Raw genomic sequence first — 16,762 nt, 5'->3', positions numbered from 1 at the left:
GATCTGTTGATGCCAGATCAAGGATGGAGTTGACTTTACTATCTGTTCTAGGCAAAGGCATGCGACTCAGGCCTGGCAGATCAGAATATCATATTCCGTTTGCCACTGGAATAGGCATATGACCTAATCAGAGCCAGTGGTTCCTAATGAGTCTTTTGCTGGGACTTTTTGGGAAAGAGACTTGTCGGGAGAGAGAGTTGTCAGACTCAAACCTGGGAGGATGTACACTAGAAATTTGCCATTGTGTCTCCACATGAAGCTTGAGAATAAAGCAAATATAAAGTGGAACAGAGAGACTGAGTCTTGGTGACATCTTTTGAACTCCTGGATCAAGCCATACCTGAAGCTAGATACTTCTTACCTTTTTAGTTATTCTAACCAATACAGTCCCTCTTTTGCTGAAGTCAGTGTAAATCGGGTTCTCCGTTATCTTAACTGAGAGACTGGGATGTTCTGATCTATGGGGCATCGAGACTCTTTCAAGACCGTGGCCAGAGGAGTCGCATCTTCCATCCCTCTTGTACCTATGGGACTTCCCTGGTCTTTATAGAGGAACTGACTATGACAGGGTCTGTGCAGATTCTGGCACTGATCACCTCCAAGATGATTTAAAGGAAGGGGTGAGCCTCGGAGAATGTCAGAGAACTCCTTTGACCCTGAGGTCCTAGAAGTCTACAAAGCGGCTCAAAGATGGTAATTTCATACCTCCAATAATGCTGCAAAAATCTCATCTGGATATGGGTCAGCTGCCAGCCCGACCTTAAACACTGGCTCCGCTTTGGTGTCAAATTGTAATTCTCCGCTTTCATCTTCCCCTGCAGTTCCTTCTGTTTTTCATTTCTCCTGATTTCTTTCTTTGGGCTTTTGATCTGTTTTCTATTGTTATCGTTCAGGCATTTCATGCCCGAACTTTCCAAGTCCTTGTAATCCAACCATAACAACATCTGGGATCTGAGGTCGTGTATTAATGTCAGCTCCACTTGATGCATCGGGACTGTGTGCTTTGCCGGATTACTCTACACCTTTGTTCCATGAAGCTGATTTTCCTCCCAGCCTTAGCTCCGGGATTTTCCAAGGAACTTTCCAAGGTGGGCAGGATGTAAGAAGAGCTCTAGGAGAATGTGCTTTGCTATCTTGTCTTACTTCTTTGCCACCGCTGGTGGTCTGTACACCCCTTTGCCTCTGACGACTGGCTCCTAGGGATCATGCTTCCAGATCTTGTAATGGTCCTTCAAGGCACCCAGGCTGTAGATTAGATGTGTCAGACCTGGCTTGAGCTACTTCTTGTTCCTTATTGGCTGTTTAGTTGTGGACAAGTCACCTAGCCTCTCTGAATTGCAGTTCCTCTGGAGGAGGATTTTAAAGTGTAGGGTTGTCGTACGGGTCATATTCAACACAATACTTTATATAAACACTTACTATAAAATATAGTAATTGCTACTGTTTGTCAGTCGGGACACTTTATCAGGTAGGTGGCTTATGTTGGGCCATTTAGCCCAGGGCAGCCCTACCAAGGAGATACTATTTCCCATCTTATAGATGAGAAAACAGAGGCTCGGTAAAGTCCGTATCGAAGTTGGCCCTTCCCCGCTCCCCACTGCTGCTTGGCACAACGCAGAGACATGCGGCCGTCGCTTCCAGCAGTAGATGTGACTGCTTCGTCTCTCCTTTCTCTGCATCGAAGTTGCTGTGGCTTTTTAGACGATGCTGTCACCCCCTGGTACTAGGAAAGAACAGCTGTTCACCGAGTCCCAAGGCTACGTTTCATACCTGTGATAACTGAAACTCTTCAAGGGACAGAAACCAAATTCAAACGAGACAAAACCATGTGCCTTACTCGGGTAAAGGAAAGATTCAGGGGTAGCTCTGCTGTCCCTCCCAGCCAACTCTGAGTCCCGGATGGTGCCTTTGAAGCCTCCCTCTGCATCTTCTGGCCCTCCATGTCTCTGTCTCTACTCCAAGATGCCCCTGGAAGTACCCAGCTGTCCCATCTTTCCAGTAAAGCCACAGGGAGGTCCCTCTGGCGCTCATAGATCATGTGCCCATCTGCAGGACAATCAGTATGGCTAGGCCTGGGTCATAAGTCCACCTTGGTGTGGAGAAAGAGTCATGTCCTCCCCATTGACTCGGGCAGAGTGGAGACTCAGGCAGTGACTGTCAAGGGCCTTCCTTGTCAGCTTTGTGATTCAGTTTCCTGAACTTGGTTCCAAACTTTGGTGCTATTATCCACTTTGGTCTCATCACAAGCAATACTCTCCATGATATTACAAGTTTGGGGTATCTATGTATCTATCATCTATCTATCTATGTATCTAGCTATCATCTATCTATCACGTATATATTTTTCTAATATACATAAAAATAAACGTATAACTGTGAAAGAAAATTTACTCATGTTACCTAAAACTATCTCTTTCTACTAGTAGTTACACCATACTTTGGGAAACACTGATCTAACTTCATCCTTTCACAGCTGGAGAAACAGGGTCCGGCACAGCTGAGTAGCCTGTAGGAGGGCAAACCAAAAGTGACAGAGATGGGACACGAAGCCTGATTCCAGCTTTTCACCTGTTGTTATTTTTTTAATTCCCCAAAGCAATATAATGTTGTGACTCTACCCACTACCAGCTGTGTGTACTTAGCTTCTCTGTGCCTCTGTGCTTCCGCCTGTAAAATGGGACACGGCAAAAATGTTTACTTCATAGAATTTTTATGAGTATTAAATGAATTAATATTTATAAACCGCTTAGGCAGCACCTGGAACATAGTGAGCATTGTGTGTGTGTGTGTGTGTGTGTGTGTGTCTATGCATGTATATATATGTAGTCATGGTAAATATAAGCTTATAACTCATATTACAAATTCCCTGGGGGAGGAATTCAAATTGTCCACCATCACTTATTTAGGAACTAACTTCTAGAGATGTAGCTGGAAAAGCCACGAGTAAAACAATTTGGGTAGATATCACTTTACACAAAATTGACACACGTAAGAATTTCAGAAATGCTTTCTGAAATTCTTTCGTTTCTGCTTAATCTCCTAAGCTTCTCTGCAGCCCAGACAGTCTGTCAACTCAGTAGCAGCAAACACAACTGGAAATGTCCTGAGAGCTTCATTTCAAGGAGCCATGAGATGAACCTTTTCTCTTAAAAGAAAAACTGTCCTTACTTTGTCTGCTGTGTGAGTGTGTCAGCACCATTGCTCACACAAGTATCATGTTCAAAGCAGGGACATTTTGGATGTGCTATGTGGCCAACAATGACAGCATGCTGTTTCTAGTACATCCTCCTTTCTAGATAATAAAGCACCAGAAATTTTATCTTAAGTTCCAACTTAAAGCACAGCAATATCCCACTCCTAAAGAGATCTCTTTATGAGGAAGTGATCATCTAGGCAGGAGCTGAGTTTGATTATACTTTGAATTAACAAATATTCTTCTTCTCCATCTCTCCTTCTCCCTGGATCAATGGTTTTCAAACATTGGGGTAGCCATTTTGTATCCCAGGGGACATTTGGCAATGTCCAGAGAGACGTTTTGGTTGTGATGGTTGAGGGGGTACTACTGGAATCCAGTGGGACAGTCCCCCACAGCAAAGAATGAGCCACCCTCAATGTCAGTAGTGCCCAGGTTGAGACATCCTGCCCTAAAGCAATAGCAACAACAAGAACAAAATGCTGGCAACTACACGAGTGTAAATGGAATATTTAAAATTGCTTTTTCTAATGCTCCTCAGGAATTCAGGTGGACCTGGTGATGTATATGATGATACACATAATATCTTGGTCTTCCTTGAAGCAGATTCTTACTAGTCTGTCCTGGATTAACCTGATTTGATTTACCTTTAGGCTTGAAAGTAATGAGTACGTTTCTTAAAAAAATATTGTTTATAACACATCTTCTTACTAATTAAATCTGGCCTCCTCTCTGCGAGTCTCTCTGTAGGTGAGATTTGTCCATCTTCTCGTGGACACAGAAGACACCTGCCAAGAGAGGAAAGGCTAAAAGCCATTACTGTGATGCTGAGCTACCCAGTTTCAAACTCCTTTGAGTCCAGTGCCAGCCTTGGCGAAAAAACCTATGTTCCCTGGACAAATGCTGTTTAAAAATCCGAAGGCAGCTGCTTGGGGCGGGGAAGTCCTCGATGATATAGAGGGACAGTAGAACCCCCGCTGGCTTCCTGCCCATTGCGTTTCGATCAGCCCAAGTCCTGGTTCTCTGTCCCTTCTGTGTACAGCGAGATGACAGCCGGAGACAGACATCCTGTGCGATGAAGTGGTGTTTACTCACAGGAGGGCACTGTGGAGAGCCTCGCCCCAGCCTCCAGCCAACAGCCAGGTCTAAAACCACCTACTAGGGACAAGATCGATGAATCCGACACAGCATCTGGAAGGACTCATCCTAATGAGTCAACTGGCACTTAGCACTGGGTTCCACTGAGGGATGGAACTGTGCCCTTTCTTGTCGTGGATAGGCCTGGGGCCAAGGAGGGGAGAAAAGCGGCGAGAGAGGTATGAAAGAGAGAAGGGCTCCATGTCAGGTGGCTGACTGGGCATGTAAGGTTGGAATCGCCAACTGGTCGACTACATACAGGCAGCGGGCAGCGAGGTCAGCGGCCTCTGGGGTTTGAATCCCATCCTTGGGAGCTTCGCACATCTCCCTAACCCTCTACCTGTCCTCACCAGGCCCCTGACCTGAGTTCCTCTCCTTCACTGGAAGGCTTGACTTGCTGTTTGGACCTTGGACAAGCTCTATTTTTAAGAAGGTCAAGACCCAATCACTGACCCAGCTGTTCTCGGTGACCGGAGCTCAGGGCTGCCTGCCTTAGGGGGACAGGGAGTTGGTTCTGCCTCCAGGACGGGGAGGCCCCCGAGGGGTCCTGCCAGCTGTCCCTGACCTAGGAAGGCCATGGCCTTGTCTGAGGAGCTGAATGACTTCCCTATGTGAGGTAGAGAAACTAGGAACCCCTTCCCCCACAGGTCTGGGGCTAGAGTCCCCTATTCTAGTCACAGCCACTCCCTTCATTACAATGCTTCAAAGAGGCTCAAAAAGATTTTTACCCAACTCTAAAGCATCAAAGAAGCCATATCTATAATCCCACTAATCAATCATATACATTATTTACATTTCTCCGATGCCCTTTTCATTTCTCATCTGTAAAAATATTTTTTTATGTAGTTGTAATTTGGGAGCCTACATATTTAATTCAGCATTATTTCTTGTATATTTTTCCAAGGTCCTACCTAGTACTCATATTTATTATTTTTGCAACTGCCTAATATACCGTTGAGTTAATTACACTGAGAGTTAGTTCTCAGTCCCACTGTAATTTACATTTCTTTTGCTTTTAGATTTTTGCCATTACAGAGAGGTAATAAACATCTGCGTACAACCAGCCCCCTTTTTTTCTTCTTATTTTGAATTATTTCCCTCGGGTAAATTTCTGGAGTGGGATTACTAGGTTAAAGGAGATGAACATTTTTATGACTCTTGATATATGTGGCTAAATTATTGTCCAAAAACGGCCATATCAATTTTCATAGTCATAAGAGATATATGAGTATGTTTTACTAGGGATAGGGGCAAGATTTAAAATTTTCAAAATAGAGTTCATTAGTTGTTCTTTTTTCTTCCTCCTTCCCATAATGGAGGATTTTAAACCTATGGCAATCCTCTAGCTATGCTTCAAGTGTTTTTCATTTACAAACGCTTTTTTAACATCTCTAATGCCCTGGTAGGAGTTTTTTTTTTTTTTACATTCCTCTGGTCTGTTATTAGAAGACCTAACAACAGTTGATTGTGTTTGGTGACGGGTTAGATGTACATGGGACCAAATGCGGAGAAGACAAGACCTTCAGGTCTCTGGGTAGGATGCCTTGATGACGGTACCTGAACAAGGTTGGGAGTGGAGGAGGGACCACTGGGGTAGAAGTTGGCCGTAAGGAGAATTGCAGCTGTGGTTATAGCAAAGAAGAAACACAAAGAGGAATGTGGAATGTGATTTGTAATGTTGTGGGTTCAAATCCCACCTCTACCACTTAGAAGTTGTACGAACTCTGCAAATTACTTCGCATTTCCGATTCTTAGTTTCTTTATCTGACGAATGGGGTGAAAGTACATACCTCACGGGATTGTGCTGAGGATTAGACGAGATCATATGTAAAATGCTCATGTCAATGCCTATCATTCAACAGCAAGAGCACAAAGCATGGTAACTATACCATGCTACTGTTATTAACATATTGTGCTACATAACAATATGTTTCAATGCTTTTCCAAGATGTGAAGAACAGTGAGAGAGTTTGCTCATTTTGCTTAAAGTTTGGACTCTTATTTGTGTGACCAATCTAAGAGGCCAAAATAGTCCTTTTTTTTTTTTTTAAGTGACAGTTTCATTTTCAAGGTCTGAATGAGGTCACATGCTATAGAATTATCTGCCACGTCTGCCTCCCTCTCAGCTGATGGATCACTAGTATCTCTATCATTGGAAACCATATTACCTCCTGTTAACCTAAAAATAAAAGGCTTTTCAAAGCAAGAGACCGTTAGCACTTATTGGAGATCAAAGAATAGCTATTCAGATCACACAGATTAGGGAAGAAACTCAAACAGTGTTCAATTAGGAGACAAAGGCAATGGGTATTTGTGAGAAAAGAAGGGGAACAATTATATCAATACAAAGAAGGCATTTCTGTTGGTGCAGATAATATACCATTCCTGAAAGGCAAGGTGGCAGCTGATTGGAGTATGGGCTGGTTGGGGGCAGTTGCTCAGACAGACCGGGGTTTAATTTTAGCTCTGCCGCTCACTGGCCAAGTGATTACGCACGATTATTTAGCCTCTCCAAGTCTCAGTTTCCTCATCTGTAAAATGACGATATTAAAGTACTTTCTTCACCAGGTTGCTAAGGGGTTTAAATGGCATATTATATGCGTAGCACACAGTACAGTGCCTGACGTCTTAGCAGCCAAGCAAGGTCGAGCTATTAACAGTATTATTTTCATTTCCATTAAAGAGGTGGTGGAGAAACAGGGGTAAGTGATGCTTTAAAATATGTTTGTAGTCTTTTTGAAATTAGTTCACCTTCCTGGTTGCATTCGACTTAAGCTAATACTAAAATCGTTTGGTATTTGTGGAATCCATTTCGAGTGATTGTCAAAAGTTGCATCTATGAGTGTTTCTTCAATGACTAGTTAAGGATGAAAATGGATGGTAGGGTTTTTCAACTTCCTGCTCTTTAAATCGGTATGGACTTAGGGAGATTAGGAATGTTCATGTCTCTACTACGTAATACAGATCATTCTTGATATCAAGACTAGATTTCTGTTGCCGTTAATTGCCTTGAAAAAGACCTCTCAGGTGGATTTCCCCCAAAAGTTTCCATCTGCCTTGTCACACCTGCCCAATGGCCTCATCACTGGATAGTCAGGTGTCAGGCCGGGAGCCCCTACCTGCACTGGTGGGTGGAGGGAGGATGCAAATCCACTGGAATATCCATTTTAAGAGAAAAACTGTAAGAGATTCAGTCAAAGCTGATATAAATTGTATGATTCCTTACCTGCCTCTGTATTTTCAATTATATTCATTTCTCTCAAGCTCTCACCCCGGATCCCAGTGAGAACAGATCTGGTGACCCTAAGCCAGGTGAATTTTCAGAGCAGCAGATGTCTCCTTTGGAACTAAGGTAGAGTCACCATCATCTGTTCTTTCTTTGGATGGGACTGATACTGGGGGCTTGGAGGTTTTGCCGAAGGAAAGACATCAGCCATATGTGTGTGCAGCTGCTATAATGTTATTAGACATGCTCCTAATTAATCCCTTGGAATCTCAGGCATTTTTCCTTCTGTCCTTGGCTCAAACGAAGGTGTCTTAACAACTCCTTGCCTCTGAGTTCCTAAATGAGCCCCACTCTGTCAGCCAGCCCTGCTATAATTTTATCGAAATGGGACCCATTCCCTTTGATCTCCTCTGGTTTTTAAATCCAGCAGTTGTGTATTCGAACTTCAGTGGACATGGGGTTTCAAGCTTCCTCTTTCATTATCTTTCTCCAAGATAAAAAAGGGCAAAGGGGAAAAAATGTCCTGAGCTTTGTAGACAAGGCAATACTTTTATAGCCATTTCTTTATCTGATTTTATCGGATCAACAAACTTGTTTAGAAATATATGTCCACTCGCATCTCTCCACTATAAAGATGGCTTTTCTTAAAAGTAAATAAGAAGAGTATACATCTAACACCACCCTCACCTCCCTCACTGCAAACGCTGGAGACCTCCTTCTCTGTCATTGCTGTGAGCGGGGGAAGTTGTCTGTGTATTCTCAAGCTTTGGAGGTCTGGAGGTGAGTTCAGAGCTTGTGGATCAAGGATGAGATTCAACCCTTACAACAAACTACCCTATTTGTCAAAAAGGAACTTTCTGTTCTTGGCAGTGTGGGGAGAATAGACTTCTAGATTAGAATAATTAAATATCTGACCCACGACTCCCCAAATGCCTGTGGGTTCTTCGGCTTTGAAGTGGGCAGCTTACTGTAGAATGGAAAAGTACAGCTTCTTCTCAAGGCCCTCAGCATCTGGGAGTGAAGAAGGCAGACAGTGAGGAACTCCAGGGTCTCTGGCTAGAAAACAAACAGACAGGACCCTAGCCAGAGTATCTGGGCCGCGGGAATTTGAGTAAGCGTGAGTCTTGCAGGCATAACTCCTTCACTTGGCTGATACGTGGCTCTCACATTCTGGCTTCTGCCAGCCTCCGCAGCCCAGTCTTGACCCCGCTGCCTCTCACTCCATCCACCCTCATCGGCCATTTCCAATTCCTCCTTCTTGCCCTTCTCTCACCCACCACGAAGCCTGTTTTCTGCCTAGAATGCTTTCACCTCCTTTTTCTTGACATATGTAACCCCTATTCATCCTTCAGCTTTCTGCCCAAGCGTGTATTAGTTAGGATAGGATGAGTTAAGCTGCAGTAACAAATAGCCTTTGAAAACTCAATGGCTTAACACAGTAAAAGTCTGTTTCTTTCTGCCATTAAAGTCAAATGTGTTTCCATCAGCTTTCCTGGCCACTCCTCAAAGCAGAGACCTGGGATCTTCCCATTGTCTGGCTCTGTCATCTTGAAATTGGGGAGGTGAGAGTGTAGAAGATTCCATGGGAAACGTTTGATGGCCAGGCCTGGAAATAGCTTACCTCATTTCTGCCTTTATTATATTGGTCAAAACCTATTCACTGAGATGCAAGAAAGTCTGGGAAATGTAGTCCTCTTATGTGCCCAGGAGGAAAATTAAAGTCTGATGACCACGTCACACTGTTTCCACCTTACGTGCCATTTCCCCAAGGTGGCTTTTTGCTACCTCCTGGATAGGGCCAAATCTCCCAAGTTAAGGCACCTGCTTACTCTGTTTTTCTCTCTTTTGGAGCACTTGTTACAACTGCAGTTTTATATTAGTTTACGTGATTATTTGGTTAAAGTCTGTCTCCTTGACGACAGGGTGAGCCCTATGAAGGCACAGTCTTATCACATGCTGCCTGGAACACGCAGCAGGTGCTCAATTAATATCTTTTGAATGAAAGAATTAATCTGTCAATACAGTTTCAAAGCCTCCAAATTCAGGTGCTTTTGGACGAGACCAGAATGAGAGAGGACAGGAGAGCCTTGGAGAAATGTCTTTTTCTGCTTGCTATGAAGCTTGTGATACGAGGGGAAAATGCATTTCAGATGGCAGGGGTACCGTGTTAGCTATCATATTAGTCAATATTCATAATTGCAAGCAACAAAACTTACTCTGGAGTGTTTAAACGGAAAAGGAATTTACTAAAGGACATTCATAAAAACCAGAGAGGTCCAGAGAACTGGCCTCAGAGGCTCTGAAACCTGATAACAACGTCCAGATGACCCAGTGATACCCTGGCCACTCCTCTGGACAATGCCAGGCAGAACCAGGGGCCCCACTGCAGATACAGCCTCTGCCTCAGGAAGCCAGATGTTTACACAGCCATGCTTTACTCTATGGATTCTGTGTCATGCCCGATTCTTGGAGTCGCTCCCGAATCCATGTGCTGTGAAAGCGTTTCTCATTGGCTAAGCCTGAGCACACGGCCACACCCTTGCTGCTAGGAATTGTGAGCCTGTAAGTTTCTGGCTTCCAGCTTAGGGAGATACAGACAGACCATCGAGGCAGAAATAATCCGCATAGAGGGTATGTGCTCAAAGGTGGCGGATGGCTAAAAAAAAGGCTAATGTCCACAGAGGGAGCTTTATGTCTGTTAGGAGCCTGGAGTGGGGACGTTAGGAAGGGATGAAGGGACTCAACAGAGACTCCTAGAGTGACCCCAAGTGCACTAAAGAAATGCCATGATTTTTTGGGGGGGGTGGGGGAGGGAGGTTCTTCTTTTCAAAGCCTGAAGAAAAACATAGGACCATAGAGCTAAAGATAGTGAAAATACGTATTTTAAAAATTAGGCACTAAATAGAAATCGTTTCAACCCGTCACATTACTTTTCACCAGTTTGCTTTTATTGTTGTTGTTGAACTTACTTTTAAAAACCAGACAGCCATAAAAGCCCTGAGGAACAGATGGTGGAAGTGGGGGAGGGCGGGCTCAGGATAGTTCCAGCCTACCCCCTGTCACCCTGGCTTGAATCTCAGCAACTTCTGCCAGAACTCAGGTTTTCTGTCTCCAGCAGGCGTGACAATGGTCTGAACCAGGTCCCTTGGTCATGGGTGGGGTGCTGGGAGCTGGGAACCCAGCAGCACAAAGCTGCCCCTTCTTTCCGCCTGGCAGGACATACTTTCCAGGAATGCCATGAAGGCTGGCTGCTGTCATGCGCGGGCATCTTCCAAAGGACACTCAGTGAGTAGTGGAGGCGGGGCTACTGATGGCATTGCATTGACAGAGCCCTGGCATCACACCAGCCTGCAGAAGACGAGAGTATTTTGCAGAGCGGACCCTGAGCCGGTTGTGAGTGAAGGGAGGGAGTCTGAGAAGCTGAGTCTTGAATCTGGCTACAGTTTTCCTTCAGGCAAGACCCGCGTGTGAGGGAGCAGAGCTGACTGAAATGGGTTAAAGCCAGGTGGCGGGGGTGGCGAAGGACAAAGACAGACAGCCCAGAGGCCCTGAGATCAGCCTCAAAAATCTGCAAGAGACACAGAAAAACCTTACTGTAAGACGGTCACAAATTTCACAGAGACCAAAAAAGGTAAAAATATTTATTTTTCCGAATATGGGCTACATATAATGCTCTTTGGAGAGACCCCTGGGCGTCTCTTCTCCCTCTTTTCTCCTGTATCGGTCGAGAAAGGCTAGGTTAAGCTGCAGTAACAAATACCCCCTCGAATCTCAGGGGCTTAAAATAGCAAATATTTCTCTCTCACACACTCCACACGTCCATCATAGGATGGCAGGTGTTCTGCTTTCCAGGCTGGTATAGAAGCCACCATCATGAACATGACCAGCCACTGTGGCAGAGGAAAAAGAGAGTTCTCAAAGATCTCTCCAGTTCAGTCAAATGCTCTGGCGTGGAAGTAACACTTCTTGAAATAATTGGCAAGAATCAGCTACCTCATTCCTCTCAACGACAAGGGGGCCAGAAAATGCAATGTCAGCTGTGCAGAAAACAGGGCGGTAAAGGCTGCCTACCACTCTTACTTCTCTTCCTCAGTTTTATTCCTTCTGCTTTCTCTTTGGGGCCTCATTCCACGGAGGAGGCTCAGGGTTGGGTCCTTTATGTCTTAGGCACATCTCTTACCTCTAGTCTTCAGCATTAATGGAAGAGGACACCTTCAGTTTCTCAGAGTGAAGCATCTTCAAATGACATATGTCTTTCTTTTGCTATTACTGATGGCCTCTCATGGTATACCTTTGGGAGGTGCTTCTGCTGATAAAGTCTGTGTTCTTTTCTATCATCTGACTAAAAACCTCTAGGCAAGGTGGAGCAGGGAAAGGGAAGAGTGAGGGGTAAAGACGCTCTCATCTCGATGCCCATGTAATGGTTTCTCTTAGAATTAGAGACGTGATGCTTATACGTTGTTGTCTGAGAGGAGGAATACCATGGCTGTCCTCCTGATGAGGCAGAAGTTCACATAGATATGCATTCAAGAACCATCTGCCAATAGTTCTCAAAATGTAATCACTGGACCAGCATTATCAGCACCATCTGGAAACTAGTTAGAGGTGCAAATTGTAGGGTCTCATCTCAGATTTACTGAATCAAAATCTGCATGGGTGGTGTCCAACAATGATGATACTCACTAGAGTTTGGGGACCACTGGCATATGCCATCACTTTCTCTGTGGTTTTGGGCAAGTACCTGATCCTTTCTGAGCCTTTGTTGTCTCACCTGAAAAATCAGAGCAGGGACCTCCACCGGGTGGTCAATGGTGTTCTTGGTATGGAGTATATGATAGAGAGTATCACCCTTCTTTTCCTCCCTGTGGCAAATTGTTCTTTCCCAAGATGGTCACAGCAGAATCTCCCACCCCACATGCTCTTCTTATACTGTGACAATCCTCCCACTGAGTGATAGGGTCCACGTGATCTCCCTTAAACCTGGGAGTACCTGGATGACTGCCTCAATGAATAGAGTAAGACGTAAGTGATGTCGTGTGACTTCTGAGGTTGGAAAATAAAAATGCCATGTATTTCCACCTTGCTCTCCTGGGACACTCACTCTCTGGGCTCTCAAAACTCAGCCTCCATGCTGTGAGGAAGCTCAAACTAGCCCAGATGGAAAGACCACACGGAGAAGCCATGTGTAGGCTAACAGCCCAGCTGAGGTCCCAGCTGAGAGCAGGTACCAACCATCAAATGGGTGAGTGGTGATTCCTTCAGATGGTTCCAGACCCTGGAGGTCAAGCCATGCCTGACTTTCAAGTTTTCCCACTGAGATATCAGACCTTCTGGAATAGAGACAAACGAGCCTCATTGTGCCACGCCCAAACTGCTGCCTGCAGAATCTGTCAGGATAACCTCATGGTTGTTTTATGCCAGTATAGTTTTTTTTCCGAAATGCTCCCCGCATGTTGACCTGGGAATTCAACCATGCTGACTGGCCTACAGCATCCGAGAATGAAAGGATGACAGTGGACTGGAAATGTGAATAAAAGGCAAAGCGCCCTGTGCAGGAGATCAGAGGCAATGGAACTTTGAAGAGTAAGGAGTAAGGGGCTGAGATGGAAAGGCAGGTTTAGCTGCCGCCCACCTAGAAATGGTCCTCTGGAGTCTGCCCACCAGGCTTCCTCCTAACACTTGTAGGACTTGGTACAGGAGTGCAGATGGAGGCCCACATGCCACATGTCTAAATAACTCGACATTAAACGCAATAAATCAAGCCAATAAACTGTTAAGTATGTTCCATCCTCCTATCATTATGTATATAAGTTCAGAATGACCTAGAGGACTAGGCTGAGAATCTTGAATTCCTGGGAATTCCTTGCTGGAAGGTGGTGACAAATGACAATCAGACCCCTGGCTCAGGACCTGTCTTCCTCACAGGTTTCACTCTTCCTTCCCACATAGTCTCAGGTCCTCATTTGTAAAATGAGGCTCTGGATGTTATCACCTTCTTAGCATGCGACAAGGATTAAAAGTAATAACTGTGCTGACATGTAGTAATTCCTCAATAAATGGGAACAATAATAATAACAGTATTTTGACATTAAATATTTCAAGTGCTATCATGTGGAAGGAGACTTTGATCTATTTTGTGTGGCTCCAGGGTATATAATTAAGATCAGTGGTTAGAAGTTATAGGGAAGCAGATTTTGGTTCAACCTAGAAAGATCTTTTTCTAACAATAAGGCTATAAAAATGGGTCGAAATCCTTTGGGAAGTAGAAATGTGTCAGATGGAAGCTAGATTAGGGAGCCTTAAAAGTTTACTTGTAATTCTGACTGTGTGAAATTATCTTGGGTTCATATTCGCATTTTATTGAATTATCTATCTTTATTCAATTATCTATCTCGTCTCTGTCTCAGATGGTTAGCCTTCACTGTTAAAAAAAATGGTGTCCCCACAATTTATACATCACGCCACACATTTAAGTAGAAGCCTGGTAAAACTCCTGTGTAGTTATAATGGTTTAGACTATTCTAAGTTTCTAAAACTCATCTACCTTAGCAAAGAAGGAGACTTTACTAGAAGAATCCTGGGAAATAAAATGGAATCCAAAGAAAGGTTGAACTCCAAGTGGGGAGAGGGAAAGGAAAGCAGATGAGGCTCACGGGCCTCAAGGAACTAGGAATTAAAACATCATTGAGCTCATCTCTAATCCTCATCTTCCTGTCTTAACTCCAATGATCCTTCTCTCCCGTCATTGGCCTCATCCATGTGGTGGACTATGAGCCTGGCCACCCCAGCTCCACATCATACAACTTCAGCCACCAGAAAGCCTGGCTGTCTTTCCCAGTCACAGTCCCTCGTTTCTCAGGAGTGGATTGTGATTGGCCCCGCACCTGCTTTTGACCAATCGAATGTGGCCAGGAAGGTGATGGCGTTAGGCTATATAAAATGATTGTTTCTAGGATAGTCATGTAGGGGGAGGAGGAAGGCATGAATGGGTCTGGAGGTGACAGGATGGGGCAGCAAGGCCGGGCAGACGTGTGTACTTTCCAACCCGCAGATTTTGGATCTCTCCACTTGGCCTTTGGCTCTGCTGTCTGGGACCAGTGGCATGTGTTCCTTGGCCTTGGGTGGACTCTTAGCTGGGAAGCTCATTGTTAGGAGTGAAATCTTCTCTTAAATAGGCTTTCTGAAATGAAAGCTGCTTCCGGAGCATTCTGAACCACTTCAACTGCTGCCTTGACAGTTCTGTCTTCTGACAAATGAGCTGGCGTCTGGGGGTCAGGCTGACCCAGTGGACTAAACCGTCCTATCATCCCACTCAATGGCCAAAAGACTGTGCAACCCAGACATGTGGGTCGAAGGAGTTGTGGCGAAGGCCTCGGGAGGAGACCAGAGGGCAAGAAGTTGTATGAGATGCTGCTTGCTTTCATGAGTCAAGTTTGGGTCTAGGATTTTCCTCACATAGCAGGGCTTTATTCTCCTGGAAAAGCTTAAATCCCGCTCCTTTGCTTTGAAGACAAAATTTCCTGGACAGTCTTAGGAAGGACATCTTGGTGAGGTCAAGACTCGGTTGAGCTTGTCAGGATGTGGGGCTGTGTTCATATACTTGAACCCTGAAATCTAGCTGGAATGCGTTTTACAAATACATGTTCGTATATGTGTATGCACGCGTATAAGTATCTCATACATATGTATACATCATTTTTAATCATGATGATCTTTTTAAAATCATGATGTTCTCTACACACTTGCCTTTCCCTCCTCAGAAGGTCTCCATTCCTTACATTTCAACAGCATCTTGCTTTCCTGATAGGGGGTCACAGAAAACCTGGGGCCCAAACAAGAGACTTGGGCCAGGGAATGGGGATTGGAGTGAGGGACGGGGGTGGGGGTGTCATTCTGCTGTTTCCAGGCCAGAGGATGTTTGCACAGCAGGGCATGTCTCAGCGTCTCAGAGCCCAGTGAATCAGGGCTTGCCTTTTGTCTCTGGCTGGCTCTGCAGGCTCACTGACCATCCGCCTTGGCATCCAGGGCCTGTGGCTGAAGAGAAAAATAGAACAAGGCCCTCTGCCCACCTATTCTCCAGGGAAGGCTGGAGGAACAAAAGAAGAGGGGCTGAAAGAACGTAGAGGAACTAGAGACACAGTCAACAATCTGTGCTGTTTCATTTCCCTCTTTGCCCTTTTACTTCCCACTCATCATTAATGTTACCTGGCCAGGTAGATAGGCAGCATCTTCCACGTGAAGCTTCCTCTGGGATAGCCACCCCTCCTCAGCGTTCACAAAACATCCCTGTGTTTATCCCGGCAGGCGGTTCTCTCAGGTTTTGTGGTGCCTGAAATTCATACAAATTTGGGGAGATCTTCTTTAAGGAAAAGAATCTAAATTATGAATATAAAATTAGGTATAAAACTGTATATTTACTTAGAAGAATTAAATAAATCACGAAATTATAAATTTTTAAAAGCTGACAAATACTACCAGTTTTTAAATTAACTAATTCCCTGACCTACCTCTGTAAAGTCTGGTTTTTTAAATTCCCATCTCCCCACCCCCTCCCTTTTGACCATCATTAGCTTATTCTCCATATCTACAGTTTGTTTCTGTTTTGATTTTTTTACACATTTATTTATTTTTTATCCTACATGTGGGTGAAATCATATAGCATTTGTTTTTCTCTGTCTGACTTATTTTACTTAGCTTAATATACTCTAGGCTTATCTATATTGTCACAAACGGCAAGATTTCATTGTTTCTTATTGCTGAATAATATTCCATTGTGTGTATATACACATATCTTCTTTATCCATTTACCTATTGATGGACATCTAGGTTGCTTCCATATCTTGGCTATAATCAATAATGCTGCAGTGAGCATATCTTATCAAATTAGTCTTTTTGTTTTCTTCAGATAAATACTTAGAAATGGCATTGCAAGATCATGTGGCAGCTCTGTTTTTAACTTTTGAGGCGTCTCCAAACTGTTTTCCATAGTGGCTACATTAATTTACATTCCCACCAATAGTGTAAGAGGGTTCCCTTTTTTCCACATCTTTGTCAGTACTTGTTACTTGTTGATTTATTGATGATTATAATGTTTTTTTCCTACAGTTTTGACTGTATACTCTGTAAACCAAAATTAATTTTAGACTGTACTAAAGAATTAAAAGCATTTATTTGAGCAAAAGGAGCTGTAGCCTGGGAGATACAGA

This window comes from Pteropus medius, unplaced genomic scaffold (assembly GCF_902729225.1).
Source record: "Pteropus medius unplaced genomic scaffold, Ma_sr-lr_union100, whole genome shotgun sequence".
Classification (NCBI taxonomy): domain Eukaryota; kingdom Metazoa; phylum Chordata; class Mammalia; order Chiroptera; family Pteropodidae; genus Pteropus; species Pteropus medius.
The sequence above is the reverse complement of the archived record's forward strand: the minus strand, read 5'-3'. Positions refer to the sequence as shown.